This window comes from Halichoerus grypus, chromosome 3 (genome assembly GCF_964656455.1).
Source record: "Halichoerus grypus chromosome 3, mHalGry1.hap1.1, whole genome shotgun sequence".
NCBI lineage: Eukaryota > Metazoa > Chordata > Mammalia > Carnivora > Phocidae > Halichoerus > Halichoerus grypus.
Window position 1 is genome coordinate 30,005,483 of NC_135714.1, and position 25,917 is coordinate 30,031,399.

Genomic DNA, 25,917 nt, shown 5'->3' on the forward strand with positions numbered 1-25,917 from the left:
AGACACAAAATCACCATCCATTTAAAACCAAAGCAATTTGATATAAAGGCCAAGGAGAACAAACTCCCTTCTCCCATGCAATTATGAAACTACACTTCCAATGAAAATGTGAATCATAAAGCCAACTATGTTCACTGATAATTAATAAGGAAAAATGTTTAATTTTAAATATAATAGCACATTTCAAATTTGAATGAAGGCTGTTTCTCCAAGACCCATATACCCAGTGACAAATTTTCAGACCTGATAAAATGTTTGTGAACCCTTCTGTAGAACTGTGAAGTGTACACAACTTTACTATTTTCTTTTTAATCAATAAGCAAAGTCAGAAAAATATATTTACCTACTTCTTTAGGCATTTCAGTGCCATCAAAAAATAACAAAAAGATGGAAAATGGAAAATAGACATAAAATTTCCTATGAAATAGAAACACTGGCAAATCTTAGACCTAATTTGAATTGTGTATGCCAATGATGCTTTTTTTAAAAAGTGATTTGTATTTGTAACAGCTCTATATGGTTGTGAAGACAGATTGTCAATAGTAGAAAGAGAAATCTAAGCAACAGAATTCAGATGGTTCCCAAGAACATTAAAGATAAGATATATGGTGCATTAAATTAACTTCTGCCTATAAAGAATTGATGCATATAAAGCCGGGAACCAAAAACTGCTACTTGACAGGGTCACTGAATAAACCTATGCAGAGAGTCCTCTGCACAAATTCAGAGGGCCTCATTTGAATAAGCTATAATATACATGGCACCTCTATAGTTGTGTGGTGCAAAAACTTACCAAGTTAAAAACAACAACAACAACACAGAAATTGTCTGAGGAACCATATACCCTAGGGCTCTCTAACCTGGGATTACAAAATATCACAGCACTTCATTTTTACTGCAGAATTATAATGGCTGAGCTAAATTCAACATAGCTCAAATCCAAGGTATCTCCTGGACATTTTAACAAGTATCTCTAGGGTCTCAGTTGTGTTCAAGATGAAGTTCTCTTACATCATTTCTTTGCATTCTCCACATCTTGCCACAGTGACCTAACCTCAGCTTCTGATGTGTCTGACGAGATGGCCTGCCCACTCTCTTCAGCCATGACTGCCATGCTGCCTCCAGCTAGTGTCTAGGACGGAAACTCAGTACAGAGGAACTTTCCCATCTCCAATTTTCCATAGCCAAATTGAAACCAAAGTTGACTTGTACAAGGCTGAAGGTGAGTAAATAATAAAAGGGGATTATAATAAACTACCTGAAAACTACTGCCAAAGCCAGACATATTCTGGCATCTCTTTGGTTGATATCAACTCTGTAGTTTGGTGAAGATCACTCCATGCTTCCCTTGACATTTAGAATCACATAAAATCTGGAAGATTTCCTTTCTGTTATCCATCTCCTGTTTCTACCCAGACCCAGAGAGTAAGTTTCTCCCCCCAGCTTTAAAAACAAAAAACAGAAACAAAAAACAGAAACAAAAGCCCACAACAACAACAACCACCACCAAAAAAACTTCAGTCAACCCAGTGTCTTATTTGTTCAGGATGAGTGACAGTAGGAACCATCAAATCTCCTAGGGAAAAACCATAGCAACCTAGCTCATAGGGATAGTCTCTGGCCCCATCACCCCTGAAGACAATTAAAAAATAGTACAACATAGACACAGTGGGAAATATATCAGTCTTACCCACAGTCTCTTGATTCAGGCTTATATGTTTGTGATCACCATGTTTATTTTGCATTATGCAAAAAATGTGCTAAACAATGATAGTCACTTTTGCTATCCTCAAGTAGATTTATATCTTTGTACTACAGATACACTATGGTGAATAATATTAACTTGAAAAAATAAGAGGCAAATTGGCCAAGCTAAAGCCCAGTTAGTTCAGGAGTCTATAAAGACCTAAATGCTTAAATATCCTACTTCCATAGCAATAAGCTTTGGGGTAAATATTATGTAGGCTTAGTAAACAAAAAATACAAAAGAATTCAATCCGATCTTTAGGCACTGTCATCTTCATGACAAAAGTTACATGAGTTTCAAATTTAATTACCTAGGAAGGATTTTTTCTCTCTGAAACAATTCATGAAGCTCCTGTCACATTAATTTCCAAAATGATATTTTTGGAACTCATTAAGTGTTTATTAAATGAATGCCAGTGAAGTACTTCTTTAAAATTATGAATGTTGCACTGACAGATGAATGGATAAAGATGTACACACACACACACACACACACACAGGAATATTACTCAGCCATCAACAAGAATGAAATCTTGCCATTTGCGATGATGTAGATGGAATTAGAGGGTGTTATGCTAACTGAAATAAGTCAGTCAGAGAAAGACAAATACTGTATAATTTCACTCATATGTGGAGTTTAAGATACAAAACAGATGAACATAGGGGAAGGGAAGGAAAAATAATATAAGATGAAAATTGAGAAGAAGACAAACCATAAGAGACTCTTAACTACAGGTAACAAACTGAGGGTTGCTGGAGGGGAGGTGGGTGGGGGAATGGGGAAACTGAGTGATGGGCATTAAGGAGGGCACTTGATATAATGAGCACTGGGTGTTATATGCAACTGATGAACCACTAAATTCTACCTCTGAAACTAATAAAAAATAATAAAATAAAATTATGAATGTTAATGACCATTCTGTCTAATTAAATAATCATAATGTGGTTTGGGGAGATTTATTTCATGATAACCTCAAACATGGCATTATCAAAAGACCTGAGGAAATCTTTCTTAAGGCTTTGTTTTCGGTTTGTTTTAAACTCCATTTTTAACAACTCCCTTAATATTTACTTTGAATGTCTGTACTATTTTAAACACTTAAGTGTCTTTGGATAAAGATAAACTTCTGTGGCTTCTTTGTTACTATACAGTAAAATCTGCCTCCACCTCAAGGTCTACTTTATGGTTCTTCCAGGTTGGGGTAGTACCTTAGACATCTTAGAAATGATCACATTATACTTCTATTACTTATGCCTATCTCTCTGCCCCCCACCAGATTTTGAGCTCCTTGTAGTTAAGTGCTTATTTTCTCTACTTTTGTAGCATCCAGGTGGGGGTAGCATGTAGAAGATAATGTTTGTAGAAAGTAAGAATGGATGGATGGATGGTTGGTTGGAACCTTAATGGAACAAAAAAATTAGAAATAAAGCAAGTGATATATTCAATTTTTTTTAGCAATAAGTTAAGGAACAAAATCATAAAGCATCTAACCTTTTCTAACCTTTTACTCTTCCATTCTTCAGCACCACCACCCTATTTACAATGATTTAAAATTATGATCTGACATTAGTTTCACCTTTCATTGTATGAAGAAACTTTTCATGGAGTAATAATGGTCTTCAAGTGGATGGACTGATCTGATAGCTTTTACAAGAAAAAAAAAAACAACAAAGGTTTTTTTTTTTTTCTTTCCTATTTCAGGCATCAAGGACTTGGCAGAACTAATACAAAAAGAAAAAAATAATGAGTTTGAGCTTCTGCTTTTGTTTGTGAAATCCATATTTTATATTACAGTGGTTGCCAGGAGAGCTCTGAAGAGCTGACAAGCATTAAAAAATAATAGATGTAACCTTCACAAGAGCCCTTCTCCAAGAACCCTTTCTTCTACACAAAGACATTATTAACTGTATAGTTAATCTGAAATTGCAAGGATTGCAATAAGAAAGATAACTGTCAACATTTCCACTTCAGAAGCAATGTTTCATTTTCCTATATTTAATCACATAATTTTAGGACCATATGGTGCATGAAAAGTTAAGAATGGGGATTGGCTGGAGAATTGCTCCTTCAAATATAACTTAGAGACCATAGTTGGGCTGTTTTTGCCATAAACATCTCCAATGATATATGCCACATACCAAGCTCTTATAGCTATAAAATTCCTAAATGTTAATCTTCATTGGTTAGGTACCATGACATTTCTTATGAATGAGTAAGATATATTACTTGATATTAATTATAAAACTTCTAGAGGGGTTTAAGAGAAAACAAGATGAAAATATGTAAAGTGAAAATGCCCATATATAAGATTGATATTTAAGAGGCTTGTGATCTCATATATTAAGCCAGGACTTTAGACCTAAAGCAATACTAGAAGGGCCACATGGCAGGGTTGAGTATCTACATCAGTCTTCTCGCTTTGTGTTTTCCTGGAAATGGTCTCCTGCTATTGTCTTTACCACTCCAATGATGACCCCAGCTGTTACTGATATATAGCTTCTTTAACCCATCAGGTGTATAGTCTCTTACAGCATAAGATTCTTCAAAGATAAGCTGTGTCCAGTATAAATGGGGAGAACATCCCCTTGTCAACTTCTATGTCTTTGAGACAAAGGACAGATTTTAAAAAGTAGTGCTGCCTATGACCCACAATTGGACTGTTATTAGTGAAAGAAGTTTTTGCATGTTCTTCCTATGGACCATTTCTCTTTAGGGCTCAGTTAGAAGACCACAGTAACTCATCTCTGAGTTTTAATCTGAGACAAACACTGTGTAGTGCAATGAACGTCTTTCCCACTTCTTTCACCTTATACTTTCTCCCTCACCTTATGGTCATTCAGCTTCAGTTAGACTTAAGCCATCTTTCCAATGCCCACAGTAAGGTTTGGGCTTCACTTTCACTATTTACAGACTGTCCTGGGGAATGTGGTCTGGTCTATTTGACAGAAAACTAACATTTCAGCTAGGATTAATGAGTATATCAGACCTAGGGCAACATTATAAGGTTTTTATTTCTTCTTACTTTTATCTAAAAATGAGTTTTTATGTGTTTTTCAGACTGAAGCTTTCTGACTGAATGTACATGAATTCATATCAAGCAATCTCAGAAAAACTTTCATTTTTAATTTTCAAGTGCTTATTCTTTTATACATTTGAGATTTCTTTTCTAATGTTGTAAATAAACTACAGAAGTACTTGTCAAAAGAAAAAAAAATACAGTGCCATTTGGAGAGAAAAGCTCAGGTCAAATGCATGAGTGTTTTCTAGCAGGTGGATATGTCATGTTGACCTACTAGTGGAATAAACTGCAAAAAGATCTGTCTTAGGGGGTCATGAGGGTCATATTCTAAATTCTATTAGATTTTAATCTGATGGCCATTTTTGATCAAACAGTCATTCTGATTCTCAGTTGCTTCTTTTGTAAAATGAAGATATTAACCCCACATGATCTGATATGCACAATTATTGGAAATCATTAAGATCATCACAGATTAAAATGAAGTGTTACATGAATCTGAAGTTTTGATTATTTTTTCAGCTTCCTGAGCACAAAAGACATTTTAATAGACACTTATTGTGGAATATGCTTAGCCCACCTCTTGTGCCAACTGTGTCCCCAAATTATATTCAGCAGAATGTAGTGGTTAATAGTCCCTGGAAACAGACAGTCCTTATTATAATAAAAGCTCCATCACTTAAAAACTGTGTAATTTTGGACATTTTTCCTACTGCATCTGTGTTTCAGTTTTGTTTGTTTTTTGTGTTTTTGTTTTTTGGGTTTTTTTGTTTTTTAGAGAGAAAGAATGTGCAAGCAGAGACAGGGAGGGGCAGAGGGAGAAGCAGAGAATCCCAAGCAGCCTCCATGCCCAGCCCCTGCATGGAGCTCAATCCCACAACCCTGAGATCATGACTGGAGCTGAAATCAAGAAATGGGTGCTTAACCAATTGAGCCACCCAGGTGCTCCTGTTTCAGTTTCTTTATATGTAAAATAGTATAATAGTATAATAGTAATTCTAGATCATTGAGAGGCTTACACAAGATAACATGTAGAAAGTGCTTAGAACAGTGCCTAGTACACAGTCGTCAACAAACGCTAGCTATTACTACCCAGTCACTGTGTTTTCCTTCTGCAGTCCTACTTCAAGAAAAGAGTTGACAAGATGAGATGTGGACATTCGAATACTTTGGACCATTCAAATCTCCATTTCTCTCTCTCTTTCTCATACGTTCACATGCATGTGCACATGATTAAGAACTTCATCTGCGAATGAGAGGCTGAGAGTTGAGAGCTGACACATGCCAGCAGAGTTCTAGCTGGAAGTTCAAAAAGTCCTGATGTTGAGGTCAGGAGCTCCCACAACAAGAGCAAAAAGATTTAATTTTTTCCTTGGCTTCAATTAGATTCCCGCAGTACAATTTGAATAAATTCTGTATTGGGGACTGTGTTTAAGCTAGCTCAGTGACTTTGCTTTTATTGAGAACTAAAGGAAACAATTCATATAGATTGTGTTATTTAACTGATGCAATAATCGTTGTGTATAGTTCAGGGTACAACATACAATTATATGGCAGTACTTTTTCCTCATGAGCTATTAATTAGTTCAATTTGGAATAAATGATTCTAAAATGTCCAAGTTAGAATTATATTCTACTTAAAAACAATAAAAACACTTGCCTTCTGGAAAACCAGAGTAACATTGGTGAAATATAAGAAAAAAACAAGGAACAAGATCATAGCTGTTTGTTTTTATTCATTATGAAGGTAATTTAATTAAAATTTTACAATGAGAAATTCTCAAGAGTGGAGAGAGTGAGGAGGCTGCATCTGGTTCCCACTCTCACAGTCATTGCAGTACACTGAGCTCCACAGAGACAGTGACAGGGCAAGTGAGAGCCAGATGGGCACTGGGTGACTTTGTGCCTCACCGAGGAAAATAATTAAACATGGACAAAGGAGATCCTAAGAAGCTGAGAGGCAAAATGTCATCATATGCATTCTTTGTGCAAACTTGCTGAGAGGAGCACAAGAAGCACCCAGATGCTTCAGTCAACTTCTCAGAGTTTTCTAAGAAGTGCTCAGAGAAGTGGAAGACCATGTTTGCTAAAGAGAAAAGAAAATTTGAAGACAAGACAAAGGTGGACAAGACTGGTTATGAAAGAGAAATGAAAACTTACATCCCCACCTACAGGGAAAACAAAAAAGAAGTTTAAGGATCCCAGTGCACCCAAGAAGCCTCCTTCAGCCTTTTTCTTGTTTTGTTCTGAGTATTGCCCCCAAATCACAGAAGAATATCGCAGCCTACCTACTGGTGATATTGCAAAGAAACTGGGAGAAATGCAGAATAACACTGCTTCAGACGACAAGCAGCATTATGACTAGAAGGCTGCTAAGCTGAAGGAAAAATATGGAAAGATATTGCTCATACTGAGCTAAAGGAAAGCCTAATGTGGCAGAAAAGGGAGTCATCAACGCTGAATAAAGCAAGAAAAGAAGGAAGAGGAAGAGAAGAAAGATGAAGAGGATGAGGAGGAGGAGGAAGATGAAGATAAAGAAGATGATGATGATGATGAATAAGTTGGTTCTAGTGCAGTTTTTCTTTTGTCTATAAGGCATTTAACCCCCCTGTATAAAACTCACTCCTTTTAAAGAAAAAAATTGACACGTGAAGCTGTGAAAGTTTTGTTTTTAAGCTCTACAGTGTCTTTTTTTTTTTTTTTTTATAGTTAACACACTACCAAATGTGTCTTGAGATAACCCTGTCCTGGTGGTATTATCAATAGCCACTAACCTTGACTGGTACAGTATGGAGGTTGTAAATTGGTGTGGAAATTTAAATCAGTCTTGTTAATGCATGACACAAATTAGTTATATATGGGGACGGCAGCTTTCCCATCTTCAGTTGTCTCTGATGCAGCTTATGAAATAATTATTGTTCTGTTGATGCCACCACATAATTACAAAAAAAAAAAAAGTTGCAGCTGTTTTGTTGGTACTCTGAATGCTTCTAAGTAAATACAGTTCTTGTATTAAAGAAATAAATAAAATGAGCAATTCTCTCAACAAAAATCAAATGCCAAAACTGATTCAAAATTTCTAAAGTTTGGACTTGAGATTATATATTTTGCATGGAAATTTAGGTTTTTAGATTTTTCTGGAAAAAAATAGCTATTTACCTTTTCGATTCAAGTAACTTAGTTTTAATTTATTGATAATTTCTTTTCCATTTAGGCATAATACGTTAGTGTTATACTGATCATTGTATATATATGTGATTTCTTAAGTATAAGCTTTCTGGAATAAGCCAGTGAGGACAGAGATATTGCAATATGATTGATTTATGTAGCATCAATGTTTAAAAATGGGGTGATACTTTAAAATTACCTAATTCATCAATATAATTTTTTTACTATGTTATGTTAATCACCATACATTACATTAGTTTTTTTTATTATGTTTTGTTAATCACTATACATTACATCATTAGTTTTTGATGTAGTGTTCCATGATTCATTGTTTGCGTATAACACCCAGTGCTCCATTCAATACGTGCCCTCTTTAATACCCATCACCAGGCTAACCATCCTCCCACCCCCCCGCCAGAACCCTCAGTTTGTTTCTCAGAGTCCATAGTCTCTCATCAATATAATTTTATGCACAGATTTTCATTTTTGTGAAAAAGAATTGTACCAAATTGAAACACTTGGCATTAAAGAAATATGCCATTTTATGGGTTGAGAAGACAATTTCTTCTCATTGGCTATATATCTAGTTATTATTCTTTCTATAAATTGCATTTGATCAAAAAGGACTATGTGTGATTTAATGTGTGTCAATTCTATAGAGAAGAATTACTATAAATCTAATTCATTTTTATTCTAATCATATTCAGAAATGTTTTTAAATAGCTTCTTTTGCTTATAGAAATATAAGAAAAAAAGAGGTCCCCCCACTTCTTTCAGATGCATAGAATCTACAAATTAAAAAAAAAAAAACCAACCCATGCATACCTTTTAAAAAAGGATATGAAATAAAACAAAGAGAAAATATCTAATGATTTCCCTAAATGAAAGTAAGAAGACATGCTGGTAGTCTTTGTTCTCCCAAGATACACTTGATGTTCATTGATTTGACTATATTTATGAACTGCCTACTATAATCTAGGTACTGGAGTTAGTTAGCACTGGGGATAAAAAAGAATAAAGGAACACAGTTCCTACTATTAAGGCTTCTGTGAGAAGAGATTTTAATGCAAAAATAATCATTGTTTACATTGCCAGAAAGATGCTCTGAGAACATCAAGAATTGACATCTAACAATTTAGAAAAGGATCAAACAAAACAAACAGATGAAATTCCATTTATTAAAGAAATAATAATACTATACTGAAAGATGCTAAGAAAGTAGATAATTTAGGTATTAAGTTCTCATCACAAGAAAAAATTGTAATTATGTGTTATGATGGATGTTAACCGGACATATTATGATCATTTTGCAAAATATACAAGTGTTGAGTCATTATGTTGTACACCTGAAAGGAATGTTATCTGCCAATTCTATCTCAATTTATTAAAAAAGATTAAAAATTTCAATCTGTCATCATTGAATATAGGAGGAAATTCCTATATCCCAGCCACTTAATACATGACTGTTACATTAATTACATTAATAGTAATTCCAAGTCACCACTAAAATAATTATTCTAAGTCATTGCCCAGTGGCTCCATTTGCTTTGAGGACATTTATTTAACTTATCGAGTGATTATGAGATGCCAAGAACTATTTTAGCAATGAGAATCTGCAGTAAACTAAACAAACTCCATCTTCATGGAGTAAATGTTCCAGTGCATTTAAAAAATATACATAGATTTAAAATGGAGACATAGGAAGCCTTGAACTCACCTCCTCCACAGACACACTGAATCCACACCTACATGTAGAGCAAATTCTCCTGAAGAACTGAGGGCTGACTGAAAAAGCTTCTGTACAACACAGGATAGAGGGACCACACAGAGAATGGCAGGGGAGACAGTGACATGTTAATGACTCCTAAAAGCAGCAACAAAGAAACAAAAAGTTAACTACAAGGGAAAACCTATAAGACTATCAGTTGATTTTTCAGCAGAAATTTTGCAAGCTAGAAAAGTGGCATGATATATTCAAAGTGCTGAAAGAAAAACCTACAACCAAAAACACTCTACCTGTCAGGTTATCATTCAGAATTGAAGGAGTGATAGAGTTTCCAGACCAACAAAAACTAAGAGTTCATTACCACTAAACCAGCCTTATAAGAAATGTTAAGGAGTAAAGAAAAAAGAGAAAAAGAAGAGGTCATAACTAGAAGAAAAACATGAAACGAAAAAATTTCACAAGTAAAAGCAAATATACAATAAAGGTAGTCGATCAATCATTTATAAAGCTAGTATGAATGTTAAAAGAGGGAAGTAGTAAAATCAATTATATCTAAAAAATTAGTGAAAGGACTCACAAAATAAAAAGATGTAAAATATGACAACATATACATAAAATGAAGAGGAAGAGACTAAAAATGTAGTGTTTTTAGAATGTATTCAAACTTAACTGACCATCAACTTAATATAGACTGCTATACATTTAGGATATTATATATGAACCTCATGGTAACCACAAACCAAAAACACAACAGATAAAAAATAAAATAAAAAAGAAAGGAATCCAAGCATAACCCTAAAGGAAATCATCAATCACAAGGGATAGAATTAAGAGAAGAAAGGAACAGAGAAGTTCTACAAAAACAACCAAAAATCAATTAACAAAATGGCAATAAGTACCTACCTATCAATAATTAATTGAAATGTAAATAGTCTAGGGGCACCTGGGTGGCTCAGTTGGTTAAGCATCTGCCTTCTGCTCAGGACACGATCCCAGGGTCCTAGGATCAAGCTGGGCATCAGGCTCCCTGCTCAGCGGCGAGTCTGCTTCTCCCTCTCCCTCTGTGATCTCTCTCACTCTCCCTCAAATAAATAAATGAAATCTTTAAAATATAAAACAAAATGTAAATAGGGGCGCCTGGGTGGCTCAATTGTTAAGCGTCTGCCTTTGGCTCAGGTCATGATCCCAGGGTCCTGGGATCAGCCCCGCAATGGGCTCCCTGCTCCACGGGAAGTCTGCTTCTCCCTCTTCCACTCCCCCTGCTTGTGTTCCCTCTCTCGTTGTGTCTCTCTCTGTCAAATAAATAAAATCTTAAAAAAAAAAAAAAAAGAAATGTAAATAGTCTAAATGCTCTAATCAAATGACTCACTGAATGAATTAAAAAAAAAAACAAGACATATCTATACACTGCCTACAAGAGATTCACTTCAGACCTAAAAACACATATAGACTAAAAGTAAAGAGATGGAAAAAACATATACCATGCAAATAGAAGTGTAAAAAAAAAAAACAAGGTAGCAATACTTACATTAAATAGACTTTAAAACAAAGACTGTCACAAGAGACAAAGAAGGCCATTACATAATGATAAAAGGATCAATCTGACAAGAGGATATAACAAAACATATAAATATTTATGCACCCAATATGAAAGAAACTAAATACATAAAGCAAATATTAACATACACAAAGAGAGAAATTGACAATAATATAGCAAAAATAATGGATTTCAACACCCCACTTACATCAATGGATAGATCATACAAACAGAAATTCAATAAGGAAACAATGGCTTTAACTAATGCATTACACCAATGAACTTAACAGATTTAATATAGACACACACACACATATATATACATACATATAAAATTTGTCTTTGTATATATACATATATATGTATATGTATATACATATATATATTATTCTATCCAAAAACAGCAGAATACACATTCTTTTCAAGTGGATGTGGAACATTACTCAGGACAGATCAAATGCTAGGCCATAGAACAAGTCTCAGTATATTTTTAAAAAATTTAAAAAATTAAATAAATAAAAAAATTAAAAAAAAAAAACTGAAATCATATCAAAGATTTTTTTGACCAAAACATGATGAGACTAGAAATTAATTACAAGAAAAAAATGAAAGAAAAAACCCACAAACACATAAAAGCTAAACATGTGACTGAACACCCAGTTGGTCAGTGAAGAAATAGAGGAAATTAAGAAATACATGAAGAAAAATGAAAACTGAAGCATAGTGATTCAAAATCTTTGGGATGCAGCAAAAGCAGCTCTAAAAAAAGGAAAGTTTATAGTGATATAGGCATACTTCAAGAAACTAGAAAATTCTCAAAAAAATTATCTGACCTCATACCTAAAGGAACTAAAAAAAGAAGAAAAAAGAAAGCTCAAAGTTAGGTGGAAGAAAATAATGAAAATTAGAGTGGAAATAAATTAAATAGATGCTTAAAAAAAATAGAAAGGATCAATGAAACCAGGAGCTGGTTCTTTGAGAGATAAAATTCATAAACCTTTATCCAGGTTCATCAGGAAAAGTGAGGACTCAAATAAATAAAATCAGAAATGAGTGAGGGGAAGTTACAACAAAAATACAAAGAATTGTAAGAGAATACTACAAAAAATTATATGCCAACAAAGTGGACAACCTAGAAGAAATGGGTAAATTCCTAGAAAGATACAATCTTCTAAAACTGAATCAGGAAGAAATAGACAATTTAAACAGATTACTAGTTGAACTGGTAATAAAAAAAAAATTCCCATTAAACAAAAATCTAGAACCAGATGGCTTCACAGTGAATTCTACCAAGCATTTAAAGAGTTAATACCTATGCTTCTCAAACTACTCCAAAAAATAGAAGAAGGAAAACTTCCAAATTCATTCTATGAGGCCAGTATTACCCTGATACCAAGACCAGACAACACTACAAAAAAAATAGAAAACTACAGGCCAACATCCCTGATGAACACAGATGAAAAAAGCTTCAACAAAATATTAGCAAACCAATTTCAACAATACATTAAAAGGATCATTTACCAAAATCAAATGGGATTTATTCCAGAGATACAAGGATGATTCATTATCCACAAAACAATCAGTGTGATACATCACATTAACAAAATGAAGGACAGAAACAATATGATCATCTCAATAGGTGCAGAAAAAGCATGTGACAAAATTCAAATTCCATTTACGATAAAAAAAAAAACTCTCAACAAAGTGGGATTAGATGAAACATGCTTAAACATAATAAAAGCTATATATTACAAACCCACAGTTAACATCATATTTAATGGTTAAAACTCAAACCTTTTCCTCTGAGGTCAAGAATGAGACAAAAATATCCACTCCCAACACTTTTATTTAACATACTACTGGAATTTCAAACCATAGCAATCAGACAAGGGGAAAAAAAAGCATCCAAATTGTTGAAGAAGTAAAATTGTCACTATTTTTATATAACATAATGCTGTATTTATAAAATGCTATAGATTCTGCCAAAAAACCTATTTGAACTAATAAATGAATTCAGTAAAGTTGCAGGATACAAAATTAATATACAGAAACCTACTACATTTCTTTTTTTTTTTTAGAGATGTATTTATTTATTTGAGAGAGAGAGAGAAAGAGTTGGGGAGCCAGAGGGAGAGGGAGAGAGAATCTCAAGCAGAAGCAAACTCTTGCTGAATGCAGAGCCCAATGCGGGACTTGATCTCATGACCCTGAGATCATGACCTGAGATGAAATCAAGAGTCGGATGCTTAACCGACTGAACCACCCAGGAGGCTCCAGAAATCTGTTACATTTCTATGCACTAATAATAAACTAGCAGAAAGAGAAATAAAGAAAGTAATCCCATTTACAATTGCACCAAAAAGAATAAAATACCAAAAGAATAAAAAAGGAATAAACTTAACCAAGTAGGTGAAAGACCTATACCCTGAAAACTATAAAACATTGATGAAAAAAGTTGATGACACAAATGGAAAAATATACTATGATCATGAACTTTAAGAATTAATATTTTTAAAATGTTCATACTACCCAAAGCAATCTACAGATTCAATGCAATCTTTATCAAAATACCAACATTTTTCACACAAGTAGAACAAATAATCCTAAAATTTGTATGGAACCACAGAAGACTCTAAATAGTCAAAGCAATCTTGAGAATGAAAACAAAACTGGAGGTATAACAATCCCAGATTTCAAGATATACTACAAATCTATAGCAATCAAAACAGTATGGTACTGGCACAAAAATAGACATGTAGATCAATGGAACAAGATAGATAGCTCAGAAATACACCCACAGTCATACGGTCAATTAATCTACAATAAGGAAAAGACATTCTCTTTAATGAAGGGTGCTGGGAAAATTGGACTGCTACATGCAAAAGAATAAAACTGGATCACTTTCCTATACCATACACAAAAATAAACTAGAAATGGATGAAATCCTAAATATGAGACCTAAAGTATACAAACCTAAAGGAAAACATAGGTAATAATCTCTTGCACATCAGCCTTAGCAACGTATTTATGGCTATGTCTCCTCAGACAAAGGAAACAAAAGCAAAATAAACTATTTGGATTATACCAAAATAAAAAGCTTTTGCACAATAAAGGAAACTATCAACAAAATAAAAAGGTACCCTACAGACAGGAAGAGGATATTTGCAAATGATATATCTGGTAAGGGGTTAATATCTAAAATATATAAAGAACTCCTAGAACTCCTAGAACACCAAAAAACCCAAAGGTCTAATTGGAAAATGGCCAGAAGATATGAATAGACATTTTTCCAAAAAAGACATACAGATGGCCAACAGACACATGAAAAGTTGCTCAACATTACTAGTCATCAGGGAAATGCAAATCAAAACCACGAGATATTCACTCACACCAGTCAGAATGGCTAGCATCAAAAAGACAAGAAATTACAAGAGTTGGCAAGGATACGGAGAAAAGGGAACCCATGTGCACTAGTGGTGAGAATGTAAACTAGGGCAGCCACCATGGAAAACAGTTTGAGGTTCATCAAAAAATTAAAAATAGAAATACCATACAATGCAGTAATTACTAATAAAATAAAGAAAATACAGTAATAAAGAAAATAAAAACACTACGTCAAAAGGATATATACACCCCTGTTTAATGCAGCATTATTTGCAATAACCAAGATATGGAAGCAACCCAAGTGTCCATCAAAAGATGAATGGATAAAGAAGATGTGATACACACACACACACACACACACACACTATAATGTAATATTATTCAGCTGCAAAAAAGAATGAGATCTTGACATTTGCAACAGCATAGATGGACCTAGAGGGTATTATGCTAAATGAAATGTCAGACTGCCAAAGGCAAATACAGTATGATTTCACTCATATGTGGAATCGAAAAAGAAAACAAATGAACAAGCAAACAAAGAAATCAGAAACAAACATAAATACAGAGAATAAACGAGTGGTTCCAGGTAGGAGGGAATGAGGGATGGGCAAAATAGGTGAAGAGGATTAACTTCCACTGATAAAATAAATAAATCACAGGGATGAAAAGTACAGCATAAGGAATATACTCAAAAATATTGTAATAATGCTGTATGGTGACAGATGGTGATTACACTTATTGTGGTAAGCACTGCATAATGTATAAAATTGTTGAATTACTATGTTGTACACCTGAAACTAATATAATATTGTATACCAACTATGCTTCAATAATAAAAATTTAGTACACACACACACATAGCTGATTTAATATGATAAAGAATTTAATACATTTTAGTTGTTATCACAAATACCTTGAATTTTGCTTTGGTTATCAAAAATTTTAAGTTGCTTATTTTTTTGCCTAAGACATTAAGACATTAAGAATGTGCATGATTTCTTCTAGGAATTTAGCATAGCTTAAGTTAGTGTCTTAAATGACTTAAATAAAAATGAATTTAAGAACCAAATTTACATAATGCTTGAAGAGATTTACAATAGCAAAGAAACATTTTGTTTAAACCAGTCATGTAAATTTAAGTAGGCAAATCAAATATTTTGAAGAATCACTTCTTTGGCCTACTCAATCTTACTCCTAAAACACTGCCCTCCACAATTACGTGCATTGATTTTTCCTTAATAAAACTCCATATCACTAGGTCTTAAAAGTTCTTTGCTTTTTAATTATATTAAATTTGTCAATCTCTAGAAACATGGTAGGGTTAGACATATATTCTTTGTAATTGTTAGTTTATTTTTGCTTAATTTAAGATGCTATCAATGGAAAAGAAAATTCATGAAATGTAGCGGAATATTTCAACATTTTCCCTTTTCAATACAAAAGTAATTTGTCAGTGACTCAATACCATGTTCCCTAAAGCATTACTTTTAATGCCAATCATTCTCTATTGCCAGAAAGTAGACTTGAAAATACTATTGAAAATACAGCAGAGATTTCAGCAGGGTCTAATCTCTTGTGTCCTCTAAATGCTGACACTTCATTTTGAATACTACTTACTGTAGGTTGCTTGTGTTACCAAATTCTTATGTTGAAACCCTAATCCTCAAGGTGATGGTATTTGGAGGTGGGTCTTTTGGAGGTCATTAGGTCATGAAGGTGGAACCCTCACAAATGGCAATTGCCCTTAATCAAAAAGAAAGAGATTATCTTTCCTCTGTCATGAAAGGACACAGCAAAAAGATGGATATCCCTAAACCAGGAAAAGAACTTCTTCACTAGACCCCAACCCAACCATGCTAGTAACCTATCTCAAGCTTCTAGCCTCCAAAACTGTAAAAAAAAAAAAAAAAAAATTCTGTTTTAAGCCACCCAGTCTATGGTATTTTGTTAAAAAGTCCCAAACTGACTAAGACAAGCTACTTTCCATTGTTATTCTGCTTATATTTTTCTTATTACCAAAACTGTATTTTAGAAGCATGCTCAAAAAAATATGCATTAAAAACCCGGTTAAACATTCAATTTGACTTTTTTCCCCCTGAATTATTAGCTATATGCTCCCATGTGTTGTGGGCTAAATTGTGTTCCCTCCCGCTTCCCCAAAATGTATATCTTGAATTCCTAAATCCTAGTACCTAAGAATGTAACCGTATTTGGGGACATAGTCTTTAAAGAAGTACTTAAGTTAAAATGAGGTCATTAAGATGGACGACTATCCCCATGACTGATGTCTTTATAATAAGACAAAACCTGGACACAGAGATGTACAGAGGGAAGACCACATGAGAACATAGGGAGAAGATGGTCATCTAGAAGCCAAGGAGAAAGTTCTCAGAAAAAAACTAACTAAGCCTACACCTTGATCTCAGACTTCTAGTCTTCAGAATTTTGGAAAAATTAATTCTGTTGTTTAAGCCACCCAGGATGTGACACTTCATTATGGCAGCCCTAGCAATATAACATACTATTCATATATTGTTTTGTCCAGTCTGACAGATGAGTTAGTCCATCCTCCCACTCAGTACTTTTCCTACAACAATAACCATGATGTCATTTCTTTTTATCTTCACCTAAACACTGCTAATCATCTTTATTTTCTACTTACTTCTTCCTTTCAATTTGTTTAATTTTTCTATCACCACAGTTGGATTTTCTCTTTCATTTTTTTTATCTCCCCCACTTTTCAGAAGAGTAAACTACCTAATGATTTTCTCATCTCCTGTATACCTATCAACCCAATGAAGTCAGGATTATACAATAGCCCTCTATTTAATTTACTCTTTTATGGTATTCAGTGAGCTAATGGCTAAATCCAATGGGTATTCTTTAGTCTTTAACTTATTTTGTCCTTTTGCCGTTTAGTATTCTCTCCTTAAAACTTTCCACTGGTTACCATATTTTCTTTTCCCTCTTTTGACCAAGTAATCTGTTCTCCTTCACAGGCTCTTCATCTTTTCAGTGTTGGTATTACTCATGTTTCTTTGGCCACCTTCTTTACCCTTTGATACTATATTTTTAGGTAATCTCAACCATTTGATTTAATTGATAGCCAAGACCATAAATATGTTAATGATTCTTCAGTCCTGTCATCTGCCCTCACCTCTCCCTAACCTATTCACTTGCCTGTTATGTGCCTTGTGCTACTAGGTAAGAATTCATCAATTTTTTTCTCTCTGTGCTTGTCCCAGGGATAGAATATATCAAGTAGAGATTCTACCATCCCATTCATTGCCTAAACTAGAATATTGGGAGTCAGCTTCAGTTAACATAAGAAATCATAGTGTTTGCTTATTGGTGAGCACATAGTCAATAGCATGTACTTTAAAATGTGTATTGTCTCAGTAACACCTGGTGCAAAGCTTTAAATGTAGAAGTTTCTCAGGAAAGTCTCATTAACTAGACTTTCCCTTTCCTGTCTTTGGGAACATCCTACAAAATGTTGTGAACAGAGTAAAAGAAAGTTAATATGGGAAGATGATGGGACATTTGAGGGGGAAAAAATTAAGCATTCAGATAACTGAGTTACATATACACAGGCAGCATTTTTAAACTTTTCATATTTGAAATTTTAAGAAATTGGATTTTTTCTGCTACTTTAAGAATCAGACATCCTGAATATTATGAATAATAAATGCTTTCCTTTTCAATTTCAGAATATAAGAGGTAGAGAAGAATTTGTAAATGTTTCAAATAATTTGAGCAAATGTAGTTAAGTGTTCTAATTTCATTTTGTTTATAGTATTATAACAGTAAGAAAAGCCAAAGTAGCAGTACAATGCAATGGCACAATGTGAGGTCAAAGCCGTCACTTTTAAAGTTTATGACATGTCTAAATATAAATGTTAAATTCCTAGCAAATTTATAAACCTTCAGGTGTACGGTTGTTTAAAATAAAGATATTTAGCAACTGTTTAATAACAGCTAAATATTTTCCAGGTTAATCTTTTTGTAGTGTATCAAACACATTTCCATAGCCTTTATAGAACTTGCTCCTCTTCTGAAGAAATTCTATAGTTAATAAACATGAAACTGTGAGTTGATTAAACACTAAAACTCACTAAACTCACTGGTTTATAGGCAGCTGTAATCTAGATTATCTCAGATGACACCAAATAACTTTCTGGGGAATATGTCTTTATATACTGAAGCTTAATATGTTAAATCACTGTTTAAAATTTATAATGTATTAATTTATTTTCTGACTCCTGCACTCTACCCCACCCCATTAACCACCCTCCCAAAGGTAGCAGAGTTACCTCCCAAAGGTAACATACAGTTACCTAAGTTATGTAAAGAAAAACTTTGGAAGTTTCAAGGAAATACTTGAAAATGAAGGAAACCAGAATATGTCACCCCAAAATATGCCATAAAATTATTTTGAGCTGAAGGAAATTAAGAAGCAGTGAATATAGGGAAAAAAATTCCCTCTTTCTGCCTGAAGGCAGGAAATACATTCTTCTTTTACCGTTATTAGTCCAGAGATGATACTAGGGGAATCTGCAAACAAACTTTGTTAACCTAACCTTTATCTTCCTAGTTAAGGAAGACAAGGACTCCCTAGCCCTAACCCAAACTTCTTTGTCTTATCAATTCTTCATAAATTATTGTTTCTTTATTTAAAAGTTATAAAAGCTTCCTGCTCTGGTCATTTCTTCAGTTATTCATAATATTAAGACTCAGCTAGGGGCCCAAAGAGGGTAAAGGAAAACTTCTGTCTCCCATAATTTTTATACATATACAGAATAACCTTTAAAGCCTGAACATTGGAGAAAATGTGGAACAAAGCCCAAGAACTGGCTTTTAGAATGCATTCACTGTATTATTGATGCAGCATACTTAAGCTCTTTAAGTGTATTTCATCATCTGATAAATGGATATTATTAGTAGTGCCTACTTCACAGATGTGTTTGGAAAATAAACAGAGGGATACCAATTATCATTTCTGAATGAGGCACCAACCTGAGAGAAGGTATAGCTTCATGACAAAACATGGGTAATGTGGAGAAAATGTCCCCCCAGCAAGAAGATTCAAGAAAAAATGTAGTTTTGGTGCTTGAGGAGTCTAATGAACAGCAAAGCTTCCTTCCATATGAATTGATTTCTGGACAAAGAACTTGAACAGATGGCAAGGAATAGTCAGATTTATGTCTCATAGAGATTTTGAATTTCATGTTGTGCAGCAAAGTGGGGTTTCCGCTATTGAGCTCTAGAATTAGCCAACCTCTCCTAGACTGTTGCATGCTTCCTATATAACATGTATGACATAAAGGAGCAGAACATATCTGGGATTCCTGGGCAGGCTGACTTCACAAAGAACAGGAGATGAGCTTTCTTGGCACAGTGTTTTCTTTCAACTTCCCATACAGCTAAGTCACTTCTCTTTCTGAAGGAGAAAGAAAAAGACCATATAGAAGAGAGTCCAGGGTATTAATCTAAAGGAAAGTCTCTCACATGGACGGACAATCAATAATAAGCAATAGTTGGGGTACTCTAATATGTAACTATAGGGGATTAACATATTACTAGAGACTAGAACATGGGAGGCATTCTAACCCAGTGTGATTCACAAAAGGTATTAGAAACGCTGACTTTTGTATGAAGAATTTTTGTAAGAAATGGGATGGAGACTATAACTTTATAAGTCTCTTACTTTGTCATCAAGAAACAACTTTCAATTTCATGATGGTGAGGTATCCTGGCATCATGGAAAAAGCTTTAGAATCAGACCTTGAGTTGGAATCCTGAATCAACCACTTAATAACAGGATGAATCTAGGCAAATTTCTTAATGCCATTGAGCCACAATGTCTTCACCTGTGAACTAAGGACAAAAGCTCCAGAATGGGTATTATAAAGATTAAAAGAGATATATAACAAACATAAAATTGTATTTGATCTGACCCCACCCCCCCAAATAAAGCAACTGTCTCTAACAAAAATCTGATGTAATTATCATAGCACTTACTAATACAGATAAGAGGACAATGAATAATATCCAGGAACTCAGAAAACCAAAGAGGTAAAGTCTTCATGACCTTTTCTTGTTTCTCCTACTATTCTTAGAAGACTTCTTTATACTTATTTACTCAACCATTATAAAGGATGCCAGTAACCAATAGTTTTGATCTCAGGTACCTTCAGCTTGGGAATGCAATTGCTAATTTGCATATAAAGATTGTATTAAAATTGAATATAGTGAATTAAAATCAAGAAAAATGTATACTGGGCAAAGTTTCTGTTATCTTTAAGTAACAGACATTTACTCTAGTCAGTTTAAATAAAAATGAAATTTGTTAGCTACAAGAGCTTTTTCTTAATTCTAAAAAGGAGCTAAAGAATAAATCTGAGAGAAGGCAAGATCCTTGGAATTGTGAACCTTGGGACCAGGAATTCATGGGTCTTAACCTGGAGAGCAGCTGTTAATATGATACAGCTACAACAGTTCTCAGTCTGCTGTGACAGGCTTGTCCTGAGTGCCTATCCATTGTCAGTCAATTTACGGCTATGATGATCATATCAGACTGCCATGGCTATCCCCATGAGAAGGGACTGGGAAAGAAGGCAATGCCCAGAGAAATAAAATGAGAAAAAGGAAAAACAAACTTAATCCAACCAAGCAAGAAAATTAGGGCAAAGAAAAAAAAAAAAAAGCAGAAAATATGAAACAAATAGGAAACTCATATAAAGATGAAATAAAAGTATCAACAATTACAATAAATATAAATAGGCCAAACTATTTGGTTATAATATAATTATTGTCCAATTTGATTAGAAAATTATTCCAGGAATAGGTTGTTTAAATGAGATAAACATAAGCCACAAAAGGCTGAAAATCAAAGGGTAGAAAATTATATCAAGCAATAATAATTAAAAGAAAGCTAATAGCTATGCTAGTATTATTTAAAATAGACTTTATGCACTAAAGCATTGCTAAAGATAAAGAGGGTCACAACAGAACACTAGAATTTCCAGCTGGCCAGGATGATAACCTGGTTGTAAATTTGCACTTACATTATAAAATAACCTCAACATGTATAAAACAAAGATTAACAAATACACTATCATAAAAGGTGATTTTAATATACCACCCTTAGCAATTGCTAAATCAAACAGATAAAATAAAATCAATGAGGATAAGAAAGATTTGAACAGCATAATTAGTAACCTTTATAAACAAATGGGCCTAATGATATATCTCTGACCTCAGAATTGACTTAGATGAAAAGGGAAATTCATAGTTAAAGACCTAAAATTAAGAGGAGAAATAAAATTCTAATATTCTAGGAGTACATTGAAAACATCAGAATTTATTAAAAATGAACACTGTTGAGGCACCTGGGCGGTTCAGTCGGTTAAATGTCTGCCTTCAGCTCAGGTCATGATCCCGGGGTCCTGGGATCAAGCCACTCATCAGGCTCCCTGCTCCACGTGGGGCCTGCCTCTCCCTCTCCCTCTGCCTGCAGCTCCCCCTGCTTGTGCTCTCTCTCTGTCAAATAAATAAATAAAAGCTTAAAAAAGAGAGAAATGAACAATGTTCATTAAAAGAATCTTAGTGTTGGCGCCTGGGTGGCTCAGATGGTTAAGCGTCTGCCTTCGGCTCAGGTCATGATCCCAGGGTCCTGGGATCGAGTCCCACATCGGGCTCCTGACTCAGCGGGGAGTCTGCTTCTTCCTCTCCCTCTGCCTCTCCCACTGCTCATGCTCTCTCTCTCTCTCTGTATCTCTGTGTCTCAAATGAATAAATAAAATCTTTAAAAAATAAATAAATAAATAAATAAATAAATAAATAAATAAATAAAAGAATCTTAGTGTTTATTTAAAGCAATAAATATAAATTTAGCATGTATTTGGGATTGATAGCCACTGTTCTAAATCAGCAGTAGTCCAGAAAATTTTAGTGAAGACTAGATGCTTATAAACTGCAACAAATTGAAATAGTGAATACTGAAATAAAATGTTTTGTCATCTTAAAACATGGTACCTTATGGTTTACACTAACTGATCAGAGCATCATTTTTGAAATTATAATTTTAAAATAGCCAATTCAATCCCAGGTATTTTCCTTGGTGGCAAAAGAAATAAATAAATAAAAATTATACACAACTCACATAAAACTTGAGAAAACAATTTAGATCTATTCACTGCAAATGGCAATGGAATTGCCAAACCATGTGCCACAAAGAAAATACATAATTGGTGAGTATGCTTCAGAATGGGATGTGCTTAAATTCAGTTTTCCTTGCTGTTTTTATTTTCTAGGTCATTTTTTATCTAATTTTTCTCCCAAAAGAAATGATGGGTACTAAAATTATTTATTTATTTAAATTTTTGTAACTTTATTTTTTAACTTTATGGAGGAATAACTGACAAATATAATTGTATATATTTAAAGTGTATGACTTGATATGATATACATGTGCATTGTGAAATGATGATCAAGATTGAGACAATTAGCACATCCATTACCCCATATTGTTAACATAGTTAATGTGTGTGGGTGGGTGAGTGGGTGGGTGCTAAGAATGCTTAAGATCTACAACTTTTAAATTTGACCTTTCACTTTAAAAAGAGGTGTCTGGTTCCTGAAACATGGAATGCTCTAATATAACTGCTCTCTGTGGGAGAATTTGGGGCTTCAAAGAATTCAAAGCCAGCTTTACCCTTGTGAAACATGTAATGATTTGCTATGAGAAGGTCATCGTTTGTCTATCTTAAACTTATTTGATAGGGAGCTAGAATCAAATTCTTGTAAAGATCTGTTTGTTTGTTTTTCTTAGATGGCCTATCCAATTCTCCTATTATTTTTATATTAAGATTAATTTTAAATAAAAATAAAACATTATCAGTTTATATTAAGAGCAATGTGAAGAGCAAATACCAGAGGAATGCTGTCAGCATGTACAAATTATTTTAAAAGAACATTTCTTAGGAGATACAGGTGGGATATAATATGTGTGTGCATGTGTGTGTATAAAGCATTTAGACATGACTATTTTAACTCAAATATAAAATGAAGTTAAAACAAGGAGATAAATGAAGAATAAGTTCAGTATGTTCATAAATATCATCAGATATAGACATAAGTTGTCATATGTTAACTAACCACTAACTCACAAAGTGGTCAGTGAAAGGTCAAATGAAGCCCAGGAAATTTATTTCTGCCCCATTCCATAGCAACCATCAATGAATTAAAGCAAATTATAAACTTATATGGAGGGTAGCTGACTGTTTGGCAATGATAGATACTTGGAATAGAACACAGTTTATTTCTATATTCAAGATCCAGGAAGTGGTGAGGTAAGAACATGATTAGAAATTCAATGAAACTCTGTAAAATTATAATAAAGATTACTTATAGTAAGTAATACAGCATATTACATGTTTGAATCCTTGAAAAATATCAATTAAACTGTACTAGTTTTAATATTCTCAGATAACCCCACTTTTAACATTTAAATTTTAAGATTTAGCAAACTATGGGCTATCTCTTAAATACTTAATTCCAGGTAGGACATGATTATTTCTGATTAGGTCAATCTGTACCTTCACCTTTTGAGAGCAAATGGAAGCATTCAGAATCAATATCCAAATTGTACCAGTTAGAAAGTGATAGTCAACTTCTATTTTGGCCTAAGGCTCCAACCCCTAAGGATCATTCATCTACTTCTCAGGAGTAGTCAACTATTTGAAAGATATAATTAAGGCAACTATATCCTCAAATAGGAGGAATTTTAAACTATCACTTTGAAGAGTATTGGAGGTGGTTAAAAGATGTTACTAGAAAATTGGTATTTGAAAAAAAATACAGGGAGAAAACATTGCCTAAAAGGATACCCTGAAGTGACTTCAAAGTTGGTTAAGCTAGGATTTTAGATGGTTCAATACATAGCATTCTCTTCTATTTAGTTCTGAAAAGTTAAATGGAGACAAAGGGTGGAGAGAAAAAAAATATCATCTTTGTTAAAAATAAATGCTATATTGGAGAAGATTCCTTTATGTCTGAAATTGAAATGGATTCATTAATACTGTAGCTCAGATCAAGGAAGACTTGCATCTCAGTCTCAGGCAGCATTAAACAACAAAGGCTATGTGAAAGCTGGCTCCTATAAAACTATGGAATAGAGGAGAAGATAACCACATGTAGCAGTCTAAATTCAGTACCAGCAATGGACTGGGATAAGGCATCAGGTCCAGGGGGCAGCCCTACCCACCAACAAAAGTATCTCAGGGAACAAAACAGGGAGAGGACCTTGCAGTTTGGTGCTATTGCATTTCTGGCAAATGCCTGGTATGACTCAACCCAAGCCCAAAGCAGCCCCAGACTGGCCCACTAACAACACAAGGACCAAACTCTGCCCACAAAAGGCAAAGATAGCCATTGCAGATGACTGTATTGAAGACAAATGAAGCTCAGCCACAACGAGTAGAGTGCATATGACATACATAGGAGACATTTATGAAGTGCCAAGTTCTGGTGAAAAGGAGACATTGCACTGCAGGGCACCATAGTACCTCTTCTTCATTAGGCCATTTCTTTCAAGAGCAGGGTTGTAGCTGATTTTCCTAATACACAGAAACAGACACAGAGTTAGGCAAAATGAGGAGACAGAGGAATATGTCCCAAATAAAAGAACAGGACAAAATGACAGCAAGAAACTAAATGAAATGGGGATAAGTAATATGCCTGATAGAGAATTTAAAGTAATGGTTATAAAGATACTCACTGGACTTGAGAAAAGAGTAGAAGACTTCAATGAGACTCTCCACAAAGAGATAGAAAACATAAAAAAGGGCCAATCAGAGATGAAGAACTCAATAACTAAAGTTAAAAATATACTAGATAGAATAAACAGTAGATGAGAGGAAGCAGAAGAATATACCAGTGACCTTGAGGACAGAGCAATGGAAAGCAATCAAGCTGAACAGGAGAGAGAAAAATAATAATAAAAAATGAAAATAGACTAAGGGAATTCAGTCACACCATTAAGCATACTAACATTGTCATTATAGGGATCTAAGAAGGAGAAGAGGGAGAAAGGGGGGCTGAAATTTTATTTGAAGAAATAATAGCTGAATACTTTTCAAATCTGGGGAAGGAAACAGAAATCCAGATTAAGGGGTCACAGAGAGCCCCCAACAAAATCAACTCAAGGAGGTCCACACCAAGACACAAAGTAATTAAAATAGCAAAAAGTAATGATAAAGAGAGAATCTTAAGAGCAGCAAGAGAAAAGGCTATCAGCTGACTTTTCAGCAGAAACTTGGTAGACCAGAAAAGGGTGG

At 34.1% G+C, this 25,917-nt stretch overlaps 1 long non-coding RNA gene and 1 pseudogene across 2 annotated transcripts in view; both read left to right on the forward strand.

Annotated features, from left to right (window-relative positions):
- Positions 1-3,491, forward strand: part of LOC118542020 (uncharacterized) — a 102,849-nt gene extending 99,358 nt beyond the window's left edge. For both annotated transcript variants that reach the window (XR_013446306.1, XR_004920380.2), the window contains 2 exons: positions 1,046-1,222; positions 3,271-3,491. This is a non-coding gene — a long non-coding RNA (uncharacterized LOC118542020). The remainder of the gene's footprint in view (positions 1-1,045; positions 1,223-3,270) is intronic.
- A 3,201-nt stretch (positions 3,492-6,692) lies between these two features.
- Positions 6,693-7,449, forward strand: LOC118542019 (high mobility group protein B1 pseudogene; annotated as a pseudogene).
- Positions 7,450-25,917: the final 18,468 nt, after the last annotated feature.